Source organism: Cupressus sempervirens, chromosome 11 (assembly GCF_028749045.1).
Source record: "Cupressus sempervirens isolate cs-2001-9-10 chromosome 11, ASM2874904v1, whole genome shotgun sequence".
Taxonomy (NCBI): Eukaryota; Viridiplantae; Streptophyta; class Pinopsida; order Cupressales; family Cupressaceae; genus Cupressus; species Cupressus sempervirens.
In genome coordinates, this window is record NC_143128.1 from 134355565 (window position 1) to 134367224 (window position 11660).

Genomic DNA, 11660 nt, shown 5'->3' on the forward strand with positions numbered 1-11660 from the left:
TCTAGCACATTCCATTCAGCCTGTCTAAGTGTTTCATGAAGTTAAACTGACATTCTAAGCCATTCTGTGAAGTCCCATTTTGAGTAATTATCGAATCTGCATTTTCACCTAAGTGTCAAACAGTGACAGGAGGCCATGTTTACAACTAAATGTCTTACACCCAAAAATGTTTTAGAACTCACTGCTTTGGGAGTGTGTACTATCCATACCTAAGAATCTATGTTTCAGATTTCAAGCCTTTTCAAGTTCGTTTGACTAGGTTTTGAATCCCTCAAAGTTGGTAGTTTACTGTTTTAACACATTTGCAAATTGTACACATTTTTGGGAAGCCCCGTTTGACCTGTAATAGCTTTTGACTAGTTGATCGAGATGCTGAAATTCTTTTTGTGTTGCATTGTATATGTCAGGGACTTGTTATGTTTCACGTTTCAAGTCATGACGAATCTGTTTGATCAGTTTTCAAATGTAATTCCAAACACAATTTCTATCTTTTTACTGGTGTCAGTATTTGTAGATTATTTGGTACCCTTTTTTAGGACGTCATAACTTGAGATCTATGATAGGTGAGATCAAACAGATTTTACCATTGTGTTGTCCACTAAAAATACTTCAAGTGTGCCAATTTGCAAGTCACAACGAATCCATTTGCACATTTTTCTAGGTCAATTCCATTTGCAAAAAATGTTTTCTATTAGTGTTTCCAGTTGTCAAATCCTAAGTAGCTCACTTTGACCACTCCCCATATGTGTCTAGTTATTTTTCATGAGCCCAAATCATAGATCCATACTCTCCTCATGATAGAGAACCAATATCCTAGTTTTCATCTTCCCAAGTGTAAGTTTACCTAGTTTTCAAAGCCAATTCTGAACGAGATTTAGTGTTTTCTAACATGTTTTGTTGCAGGCAGTTCTGAGAGGTCAACATTGATAGCGAATATATTTTGACCTTGAATTCATCATGAGACAAGATTCAACATGGTAGAAGTGTACGGAACAAATAGTCAGTATGTCAGATTTTAGAGCCCGGTCAGAGGTTTGGGTTAGTTTTTAAGGCCAGTCAAGGGACCTCCTGGTGCAAAAGTGACAGGTTGCAAAAAGGGATAAAATGAGCTTTAAGTGTGGTTTCAGTGATGGATTTTTTTTGCAATCAGTTCAAGATGATTGGTAGATCAGTCTGAGATGTGCAGTCCTTCAGAAACAAAAAAAAAAATTAGTCGGACCCGCTTTTTGGCCTGATTAGTATTAGGCTAACATACATCGAGGCATTAAAATGTCCATGAAAGGATTTTAATGGTTGTCATCATTATGTGTTTTGTGCGAACATGTATTTTCCTCACGGTTAAATGGCATACTAGATCACATACATACCATAAATGAAAGAAGATTGTTGCTATGATTTATTTGTATGAAATATAGTTTTAAGGCGGGATTTTGGTACTACAATATTCTATCAAATCTAAACAAGATATAAAATGTAGTGGTGGCTATATAAAGCTTCTTATTGGTTATGTAAACCAAAAGAAGTATGGTAAAGATACACCTTATAGTACAATGTTTGGTCTTGACATATGTGGTACACAAATAAAGAAGCTTCATACAGTAGTGTCATAACAAGGTAAGTAGAAGTAGAAGCATCAGAAGATAAAAATAACAACATGCAGAATGACATGTTCATGACTTAGTAAAATTTATTGTTCAAATACTATGTTTCTTGATGATTTTCAAGGCCTCAACTGACACAAATCATAGAATCACTCCTTCGAAAGATAATGATCCTTGCAATGGCAAATGGTTTGGTGTGCACTGTGAAAACAAGAGAGTAATTCATCTTGTACTAGAGAATGCTGGTTTTGTGGGTACAATGGATTCTTTAGCCGATCTAGACCAGATGAGTGTTTTTTAGCCTGAAAGGGAATTCTTTGAATGATATAATGCCAAACTTGACTAAGTGGAAAAGTGTGAAATTGTTGTTTCTCTCATACAATAACTCTTTTGGCCCTCTACCTTTATCCATCTCATTGTTGGATCGGCTTTGGAAAGTTTGATAGCTCAAACAATGTTTGCAAAAAACTTCCACAATGTGATAAGACACGATAAGATAGAGGCGTTTCCAAAGGCAATCTCCATGCCTTGTTAAAGAACGTCCACGTAGGCAAGAGGAATCAGCAATTAAAAAGAAGTTGTTGTGGTTTTAAAGTGAGGGAAAGGCGGCCACATTGAAGGAAGGAAGCAACATTATAATAGAACATCCACACAATTAAAAGAAATGTCCATGTTCTAAAGAATCTGCCCAATTAAAAGGAAGCTCACATTTGTAGAAATCAAGGAGATAGACCCCACGCTTGCCTTTCAAGCTAAGAAAATGTCGATATTGCCAAGAATAGATAAAAACACAGACAAGTGAATAGAGCAGCTCATGCAAGGAGAGTAGGGAGCCCACAATTTTGAGCAGGAGAGTTTGCACCAAAAAGAAACGAGCCCCTGCACAGAAATGAAGTCCCCCACGTGTGGCAATAGCAGATATAGAGAAGACCCAGGCAACAAGAACAGAGAACAGGTCAAGTAATTCATGCCATCAGCCAAGAACTTGCAAACATAAAAAGGAGACCAGTGCATGGAATATTATTTTGGTTCATTCTATAGCACAGCAGGGTTTAGGGTTTTAGGCAAGGTATGTACAGGGTTTGAAGCTACGAACTCTCATATTTAAGCTAGTGAGAGGTCAACGCTTCTTTGGAAACCTGCTATTCATTGAGTAGGGAAAAAGGGCTTTTGCCAATAAATTGGGAAGCTTTTTAAGGTGATCTATTACAAGGCACACTGGTTCAAGTGCCTCAGCATCCATGCCTTCCATATTTAATGTTGTGAGCTACATGTCATCTTCAAAGCTTTTCATAGGAGGGCTATCTTGGGGGATGGATGGTTCATCCCTAAGAGAAGCATTTAGTGACTTCGAAGCAAGAGTTATCTTGGATAGAGATAGTGGTAGATCAAGAGGCTTTGGTTTTCTTAGCTTTACTAGCACTGACAAAGCTACAGGTGCAATGTCAGCAATGGATGGCAAGGAAATTCAAGGTTGCAGTGTTCGTGTTAAGTATGCCACAGAGAAACAATCTAGCATAATTATTCTACATCTATGCTACCAAGGGATTTTTTGTTTTTAAATACAATCCCACACCGTTAAGAAATGTCTTAAAGACTATGGTCTTTTGTGGACATAAAGCCTTGTGCAGGGGCCCATCTCGGGTGACAGAAGCTAAATTTTGAACGAATCCGTAGAGATGCTGATGTGGCACCCAGAACCCAGATGCAAGGAGATGATGACACTTTGGCAAAATCTGCAGTGGGGGCAAGCCTGCAATACCAAGATGCTCACGAGTTAAATAATGCAAGAATGCCCCTGATTGACATGTTGTAGTGGGTCCTTCTCAGAGATGATGTGGCGCCCAAAACCCAAATGCAAGGAGATGATGACACATGGCTTCATTTGACGACGGGCGCATCCCTGCAAAACCAAAGTACTCACTGGTTAAATAATGCAAGATTGCAGGAGGTTGACACATGGCATCAGGCTCAAAGCAGATGCTGACATGGCAGTCCAATGGCAGGGATGTAGAGGCAGACTAGTCACAAATTGCCACGGGGAAAAAATGAAATGATTAAAATGATTAAATATTTTAATCATTTTTTCGGCTTAAAAATGCACATTCATATTTTAAATTGAAAAGTCATTTAATCTAAAGTTTTAACTTTAGATTATTTAAAAATTTTAAAATTTTAAATTTTCAAAGCATGCAGACCTATGTTTCATACCACAGGATTCTTTTTCAAACCAACTTTTGAGGGATTTTTGGTAGGCATATATAGTGATGTTATATATTGCCGGAATCCTAAGAAGATGAACTTTTTGATTCTAAGGTCAGTTTCTGCATAGGAAGTAGCTGGTTCATGCTATAGGAGGTTTTCTTCCAAATTCCTATTATGCAACCAAATTTAGGTATTGATGATCAATTTTGATTTTAAATAGACAGTAAAAGATAGTAAAAATGCAGTTTGAGGCAAATTTAACAACTTCCAAATCAGTAAAAACTCAAAATTTCACTAGATTTTTGTAAAGCAAATAAGATATTTTGGATGCAAAAAGAGTTTTCATCATTGAACATAGGATATTTTCAAGTTTGTTACAAGAAATGATGAAAACAAAATCTAATCAATGTGTGTAAAGAGGAGAGAAGTTTTTCAGTTGCAAGGGATGAAATTCCAAGAGGACACATGTCACTCTGAAATCAGATCTAAGATTCCTTTCTTTGCTATATCATTCTTTCTTTCTTTCATTTGTGTAGGTTGGCAGTTTTCTCTAGGTAATACTAGCAAGGTTCCAGTTCTACTATTGAAACTAGGGTTGTTGATGGTTTTGCTTCCTATCTATTGAGCTGAGCTCTAGCAGTGAAGGCCACACACCTATTTATGTGTAGATTTTCATTTCATTGTCATGTATTGTTATTCTGATGTACTAGAATTTGATGCTAGATCATGTGAATTGTTTAGAGTTTCATTTTGTGTTACCATTTTGTATATTTAGTCTTTCCAGGGACAAATAAAAAAGGAAATTCACATGAGTTATCTGAGTTCTCTTAGTCTATCTCATGACTCTTCATGTGTTATTAACTTTGGGATCAAATGGATAATGTTCATTTGATTTAAGATAGCTTGGATGAGTTGCATGCCAGATCTTTGTTGCTTTTGACTCAAGTAGTCAAGTAAATGCTTCATCGTTCTGGCAGGGTTTCTGGGTGCATGAAGGGGATATTGCATAAGTATGGGATTTGAGGATTTTAGTTGATAAACTTGATTGTAATGCAAGCAAGTTAGGTCATCTTGCTGGTAATGACTCTATGTTTCAATGGATAAGGCACTGATCACTAAATCGCATGCAAGTTGATATGAATATCGTTTGCACAAAATCTTTTTAATCAAATCAATTTAGTTTTTCATGTTTTGTAGTGGGCTGAATAGAATTAACCCTCACTCAACTTGTGAATATCATAGGATTTGAAATTAGCTATTATAGATCAATGTCATTTCATAAGTCATTAGGAGATATAAGGGTTTTCCTCTACTTAATAGATTTAGAGATATGTTTTTGCACTTGTACAGTATCAATTGAATCTGAGGTCTGTCCACCTAGGTTTAGCAGAGCCTAAAGTAGAAGAAGGGTCATGCCTTATAGTTGGCTTGTTGTCAGAAATGACATGTTGAAAATGGGAGTTAGTTGCCCCTAGATATGTCAGTTTCTCAGTGGGATAATTGAAAACCCTTCAACATTTTCAAACATCAATAGTCATCTTTTAGGCACTTTTGGATATCCATCTCAAATTCTTCCTGCAATAGATCTATCACCTTGCAAATTCATCTACCACCCTGCAATACATTTATCACCCTGCAATACATCTATCACCCTGTCTAGCCATGGTGTATTAATGTATAAGCTCCCACGATTTTATTTTTGCAAATCACTGGTCATTAGTTCCAGTGGAAATCTGAAGAGGCAACCAAGCAAGATACAGTAACCTGTCTATATAGCCGAAGTCAAGTAAGGATGTGTTATATTCTTTTGTTTTTTTTTATCTTCCAACTTTCAATCACATTTTTTCCCTTTCTAAGTTGGGTTGATTCAAAACATAAGAAATATTTTTCACAATATTGAGTCTTGTTGCTTATCTTATTGTTCTAAGTATTTGAGAACACCACAGAATCTATATACATGGTTGGTAATGAAGTAGTTGGTGTTTAAAAATAAAAGATGACTATGAAAGTATTAAAGCTCATATGATCTTTTTATTTTCCTTTATCTATTAATACCATTTGCCATCACTTTAAAAAAATACTTCTGAATACAAACTATTCCATTATCAAACCATACATGTCATCATCTTTAGATTTTATGTTGAAATGTTCTATTTTCAAATAAATATACAGTAATAGTGATCAATTCTAAATACCGAGGAATCTCATAGGATGTAAAGTCATAATCTTATAAATAGGCATATGATGTAATGGTTCAGGCATCGAGGAGACACCAGTCTGATGACCTATTGATCGTGTGAGGTGTAGATGAACCTGATAAAAGAAAAAACAAGAATAATATCAGTAATTGAAAATACACAAATTAATCTAATGCAAATAGCTCACGTAATTCCACTTTGATAATTAGTTTTCAAGGTGAGTGGTGGAGATCGGGTTATAAACTCACCTCTAAAATCTCCAGTTAGGGTGATAATAGGTAGACCTACCTTCACAAAAAGATCATGTTGTTGTCCTGATGCTTTAGTTATTCATCTGAACAGCTGTTGGGACCTCAAATGACTAGATCAATGAATGTCCCAAGCCTGACCTTAGGGTAGGGAGGGTTGTTCTATTAAATTAGAACCTGTGGGGATAAGTAAAAGGTCCACGGTTGGGAGGTTAAACCTATGATAATGCTTGTCCTCTCACCAAAGTCAGCTCTTGGACAATTGATTGGAAAAGTCTTTCAAGTAAATGAGTATGTTTCTTTTTCTTTTAAGTTAGTATTTTTCCTTTTTTAGTTGAAATATTTTTTCTTTGGAAAGATAGATGATATCATAGAAATCTAGTTAGTTATTGGTAACATGATAAATTCATCTTTTCATTCCAGCATTTTAGGTCTAGAATTAAATTTCAGCATTTAGTTTAAATTCAATTTCAATAATTAGATTAAAATTAATTTAAGTAATTCGATTAGTTCTATTTTCAGAATTTAGTTTAGATTTAATCTCAACGTTTAGTCTAGATTTTATTTTCAGCTAATTATGTAATTTGAACGAGTATGCTATCAAATGAAAAGTTAATAATGTGAAAAAATGAATTGTGAATTAGTTAGTTAAATGTTGAAAGTAGTTGTAGAAAAACCTAATGTTATATAGCTTCAAAAATGTTTCCCTCTCTTTTCTAGATTTCAAAATCACCTACCGAGTTAATTAGCATTAGGTGGGTAGTTGGGCATTTGGCTCTAGGGGAAATCGATCAATGTCACTTCAAATTTATGACACTCCCCCTTTGTTCTAAGCCAAACAAAGTAAGGATCACTCCTGATCCAAATCAACTACAACAAGACTCTTTCTTAGGTGCACAAAAGTTCCTATGCCCGACGACTTAGTACATATGTCTACTAGCTATTGCTTAGACTTATAAAATTTCATCTTTATATCTTCATTCTTCACCAAATCTTTGATGAAGTGATATCTAATTTCTATATGCTTACTTCTCTAATGGAAGACTAGATTCTTAGATAGTGCAATTGAAGAAATGGTGTCACAAAATATTGCAGTTACATCCTCTTGCCTTTCATTCAAATTTTTCAAGATTCTCCTTAACCAAATAGCTTGACATGCTACTTCATTCACTACTATGTATTCAACCTCTTCTATAGATTGATAAACAATAGACTACTTCTTAGATTCCCATGAAATAACACTTGATCCCATATGGAACATGTATTCAGAAGTGCTCTTTCTATCATCTAGACTTCTAACCTAATCACTATTAGTGTAACCAACAAACTTGAAATCATTATTTGCAATATACAAAATTCCAAATCCATTTGTACCATTCACATACCTTAGGATCCTTTTTTTCATTTGCCAATGGTAATCCTTAGGTGTTTCCATAAATTTAGAAATCAAACTTACTACATTCATCATGTCAGGCCGAGTTACTATCAAATACATCAAGCTTCCAATCATACTCTTGTACAATTTTGGATTCACATTTTTGATGAAATCTTGTTTGCTCAACTTTAGACTTACTATTATTGGTGTTGGGGCTGCCTTATTGCTCTACATTTTGAATCTCTCCAAGATCTGATTTACATATTTTTCTTGAGAATTAAGATGTCATCATGCATTTGTTTTATTTCTATGCTTAGAAAGTACTTCAAGAGACCTACGTCTATCATTTCAAATTCATTCTTCATAGCTCTTTGAATTCATCAATTAGGAAATTATCATTTCTAGTGAAGATTAAATCATCAACATACAAGACAACAATCAAAGCCTTACCATTTGGTTCCTTGATGTAGAGAGTGAGCTCACCATCACTTTTTCTAAAGCCATTGCTGATCAAGTATGAGTAAATCATGTTATACAATTCCCTTGGAGCTTGCTTGAGCCCATATAAAGCTCTCTTCTATCTACACACATTGTGTTCTTTACGTGGAACTTCATAACCAAGTGGTTGCTCCACATAAACCTCTGCTTTCAATACACCATTCAAGAAGGTGGACTTCACATCCATTTAATATACCTTCTATTTTTGTTGGGGTGCAATTGCTATGACAACACACATGGTTTTCATTCTTGCAACTGAGGCATATGTCTCATCATAATCTCTTTCATTTTGCTGCTTGTAACCCTTAACCACTAAACATGCCTTATGCCTAGATCTATTTTTCCTTCAACATTACACTTGGGCTTATAAACCCATTTCACTCCAATTACTTGCTTCTTGCAAGGCAATTTAGTTAACTCCCATGTCTCATTTTGTTCAATAGAATATTTTTTCTCATCTATTGCATTACACCATTTATTCTCTTTACTAGATTCTTCAAAGTAAATTGGATCACTATGAGAAAATAATGCAAAATTAAGACTCCCATGATAATCTTCCTGATACCTTTTTTCTTGGTATATCTCCCTTAGACTCTTAGTCTTTCTTGGAAATAGGGAGGCAAGAGTAGGATCTGGATTCTTAGTATTGTTGTTGTTGTTTTGCATACTAGCTTAGGGTTCTCTTGAACAACTTGGAGTTGTCACTCGACATGTAAGAGGTTGTTTTTCCTTCTTCCTTTGTCTGCAATTTTCCATGTTTGTTGCTTCATCATCTTACTGATCACCAATATCATCTTCTTCATCATCAATACTCGACACTTTACTTGAAGTGCTTGAAGATTCATCAACTGAGCCATCCCATGACTAATTTTCAAGAAACTCTACATCGCTTGAAATGATGATCTTCTTGGTGATAAAATCATACAATCTATAAGCCTTTGATTCCTTTCTAAAACCTATGAAGATACACTTCACACCTTTCTCATCTTTCTTTTTCCTGTGTTCCTTTGTCACATGTGCATATGCTATAGATTTGAACACTCTCAAGTGCTAAACTATCCATCTATTCCTTGACCATGCCTCAAGAGAAATCTTTTCATGAATTGACTTTGTAAGATACTAGTTAATCAAATATAATACTGTTGCTACAACTTCTCCCCAATATTTAGTTGCGAGTCCCTTTTCTTTCATCATGCTTCTTTCGATTTCAACTATGGTCTTTTTCTTCCTTTCAGCCACTCCATTTTGCTATAGAGTATAACCCAATGTAAACTCCTTTTTAATGTCATTCTTCCTACAAAAATTTAGAAACAAATTGGAGGTATACTCCACTCCTGTATCCAATCTAAAGACCTTTACATGGTGTTCACATTTTTTTTCAGCCAAGGTTTTAAATTCAACAAATTTGTCAAAGGCTTCATATTTTTTTTTCAAAAAATACACCCATGTCCTATGATTGAAATCATCTATGAATGTCATAAAATAAGTACTCCCCCTATCAGAAGTAGTTTGTATAGGGCTTACTAAATCAGAATGCACCAATTCTAATAGTGCCCTTGCCCTTTTAAATTAATAGAATTAAAGGGAAGCCTATGTTACTTAACCAAGATACAAGCCTCACACTTGTCACATTAATTTACAATGCTAGGCAAACCATCTACCATTCTTTTCTTGGACAACAAATTTAAACCAGCAAAACCAAGATGTCTATACCTATGATGCCAAATCTTGGAGGGGTATTAAATTAGGCTCATAAGAGTTGATTGCTAATGTACTAGTGTACATGCTTTCTTGGGAGGTGTAGCACTAACTTGACAAGAGAAACATGTTTCTATCCTCAAAGGGAACATCTACTTCTTTTTCATTTGGATTGCAGCAAGTAATCTATTACTCCCATCCTTCTCATAAACAACACACTTGTCATTTTCCATTAGCACCTTGTAACCATTTTGAATGAGCTGTCCAACACTCAACAAATCATGCTTAACTCCCATGTCTCATTTCTTTCAATATCATATTTTTCCTCATTCATTGCATTACACCATTTCTTCTCTTTCCTAAATTCTTTAAAGAAAATTGGATCACTGTGAGAAAATAACGCAAAATTAACACTCCCATCATAATCTTCCTCATACCTTTCTTCTTGGTATATCTCCCTTAGACTCTTATTATTTCTTGGCAATAGGGAGATGGGAGTGGGATGTGAATTCTTAGTATTGTTGATGCTACTATTTTTCATACTAGCTTGGTGTTATCTTGAACTGCTTGGAGTTGTCACTTGGCATGTAAGAGGTTGCTTTCCCTTCTACCCTTGTCTACAATTTTTCATGTTTGTTGCTCAATCATCTTGTTGATCACCAATATCATCTTTTTATTTATCAATACTCGACACTTTACTTGAAGTGCTTGAAGATTCATCAACTAAGCCATCCCATGACTAATTTTCAAGAAAATCCACATCTCTTAAAATGATGATATTCTTGGTGATCAGATCATACAATCTATAAGCCTTTGATAATAAGTTGTAACCCGTGAAGATAAATTTCACACCTTTGTCATCTAGATTTTTCCTTTGTTCCTTAGGCACATGTGCATATGCTACACATCAAGACACTCTCAAATGCTCAACTGTCCATCTATTCCTTGACCACAACTCAATCGAAATCTTGTTACGAACTGGCTTGTAGGATACCAATTAATCAATTATAGTATTTTTTCTACAAATTCTCCCCAATGTTCAGTTGGGAGTCCCTTTGCTTTCATCATGCTTCTTTCCATTTCAACAATGGTCTTGTTCTTCCTCTTGGCCACTCCATTTTGTTGTGGAGTATAACTAGATGTAAGCTCCTTCTTAATATAATTCTTCCTACAAAAATTTACAAGGTAATTGGAGGTATACTCCCCTCCTCTATCCAATATAAGGACCTTTACATAGTGTCCACATTCTTTTTCAGCTAGGGCTTTAAATTCAACAAATTTTTCAAAAGCTTCAAATTTTCTTTTCAAAAAATACACCCATGTCCTATGATTGAAATCATCTATGAATGTCATAAAATAAGTACTCCCCACAATATAAGTAATTTGCATTAGGCCTATTAAATCAAAATGTGCCAATTCTAATGGTGCCCTTGTCCTTCTAGAATCACTAGAATTAAAGGGAAGCCTATGTTGTGTAACAAAGATACAAGCCTCATACTTGTCACATGAATTTACAATGCTAAGAAAACCATCTACTATTCTTTTCTTGGACAAAATATTTAAACCAACAAAGCCAAGGTGTCCATACCTGAGATGCCAAAGCTTGGAGGGGTATCAAATCGTACTCCTAAGTGTTGATTACTGGTATATTGGTGTACATGCTTGATTGGGAGGTGTAGCACTGACTTGAGAAGAGAAACATATTTCTATTCTCAAAGGGAACATCTACTTCTTTGTCATTTGGACTGTTGCAAGTAAGCTATTACTCCCATCCTTCTCATGAATGACACAATTGTCATTTTCCATCAGCACCTTGTAACCATTTTGAATGAGTTGT

General features: G+C 35.1%; 1 pseudogene; it reads left to right on the forward strand.

Annotated features, from left to right (window-relative positions):
- The first annotated feature begins 2808 nt into the window (after positions 1 to 2808).
- On the forward strand, positions 2809 to 3163 carry LOC149528564 (glycine-rich RNA-binding protein 4, mitochondrial pseudogene; annotated as a pseudogene).
- The last annotated feature ends 8497 nt before the right edge of the window (positions 3164 to 11660 follow it).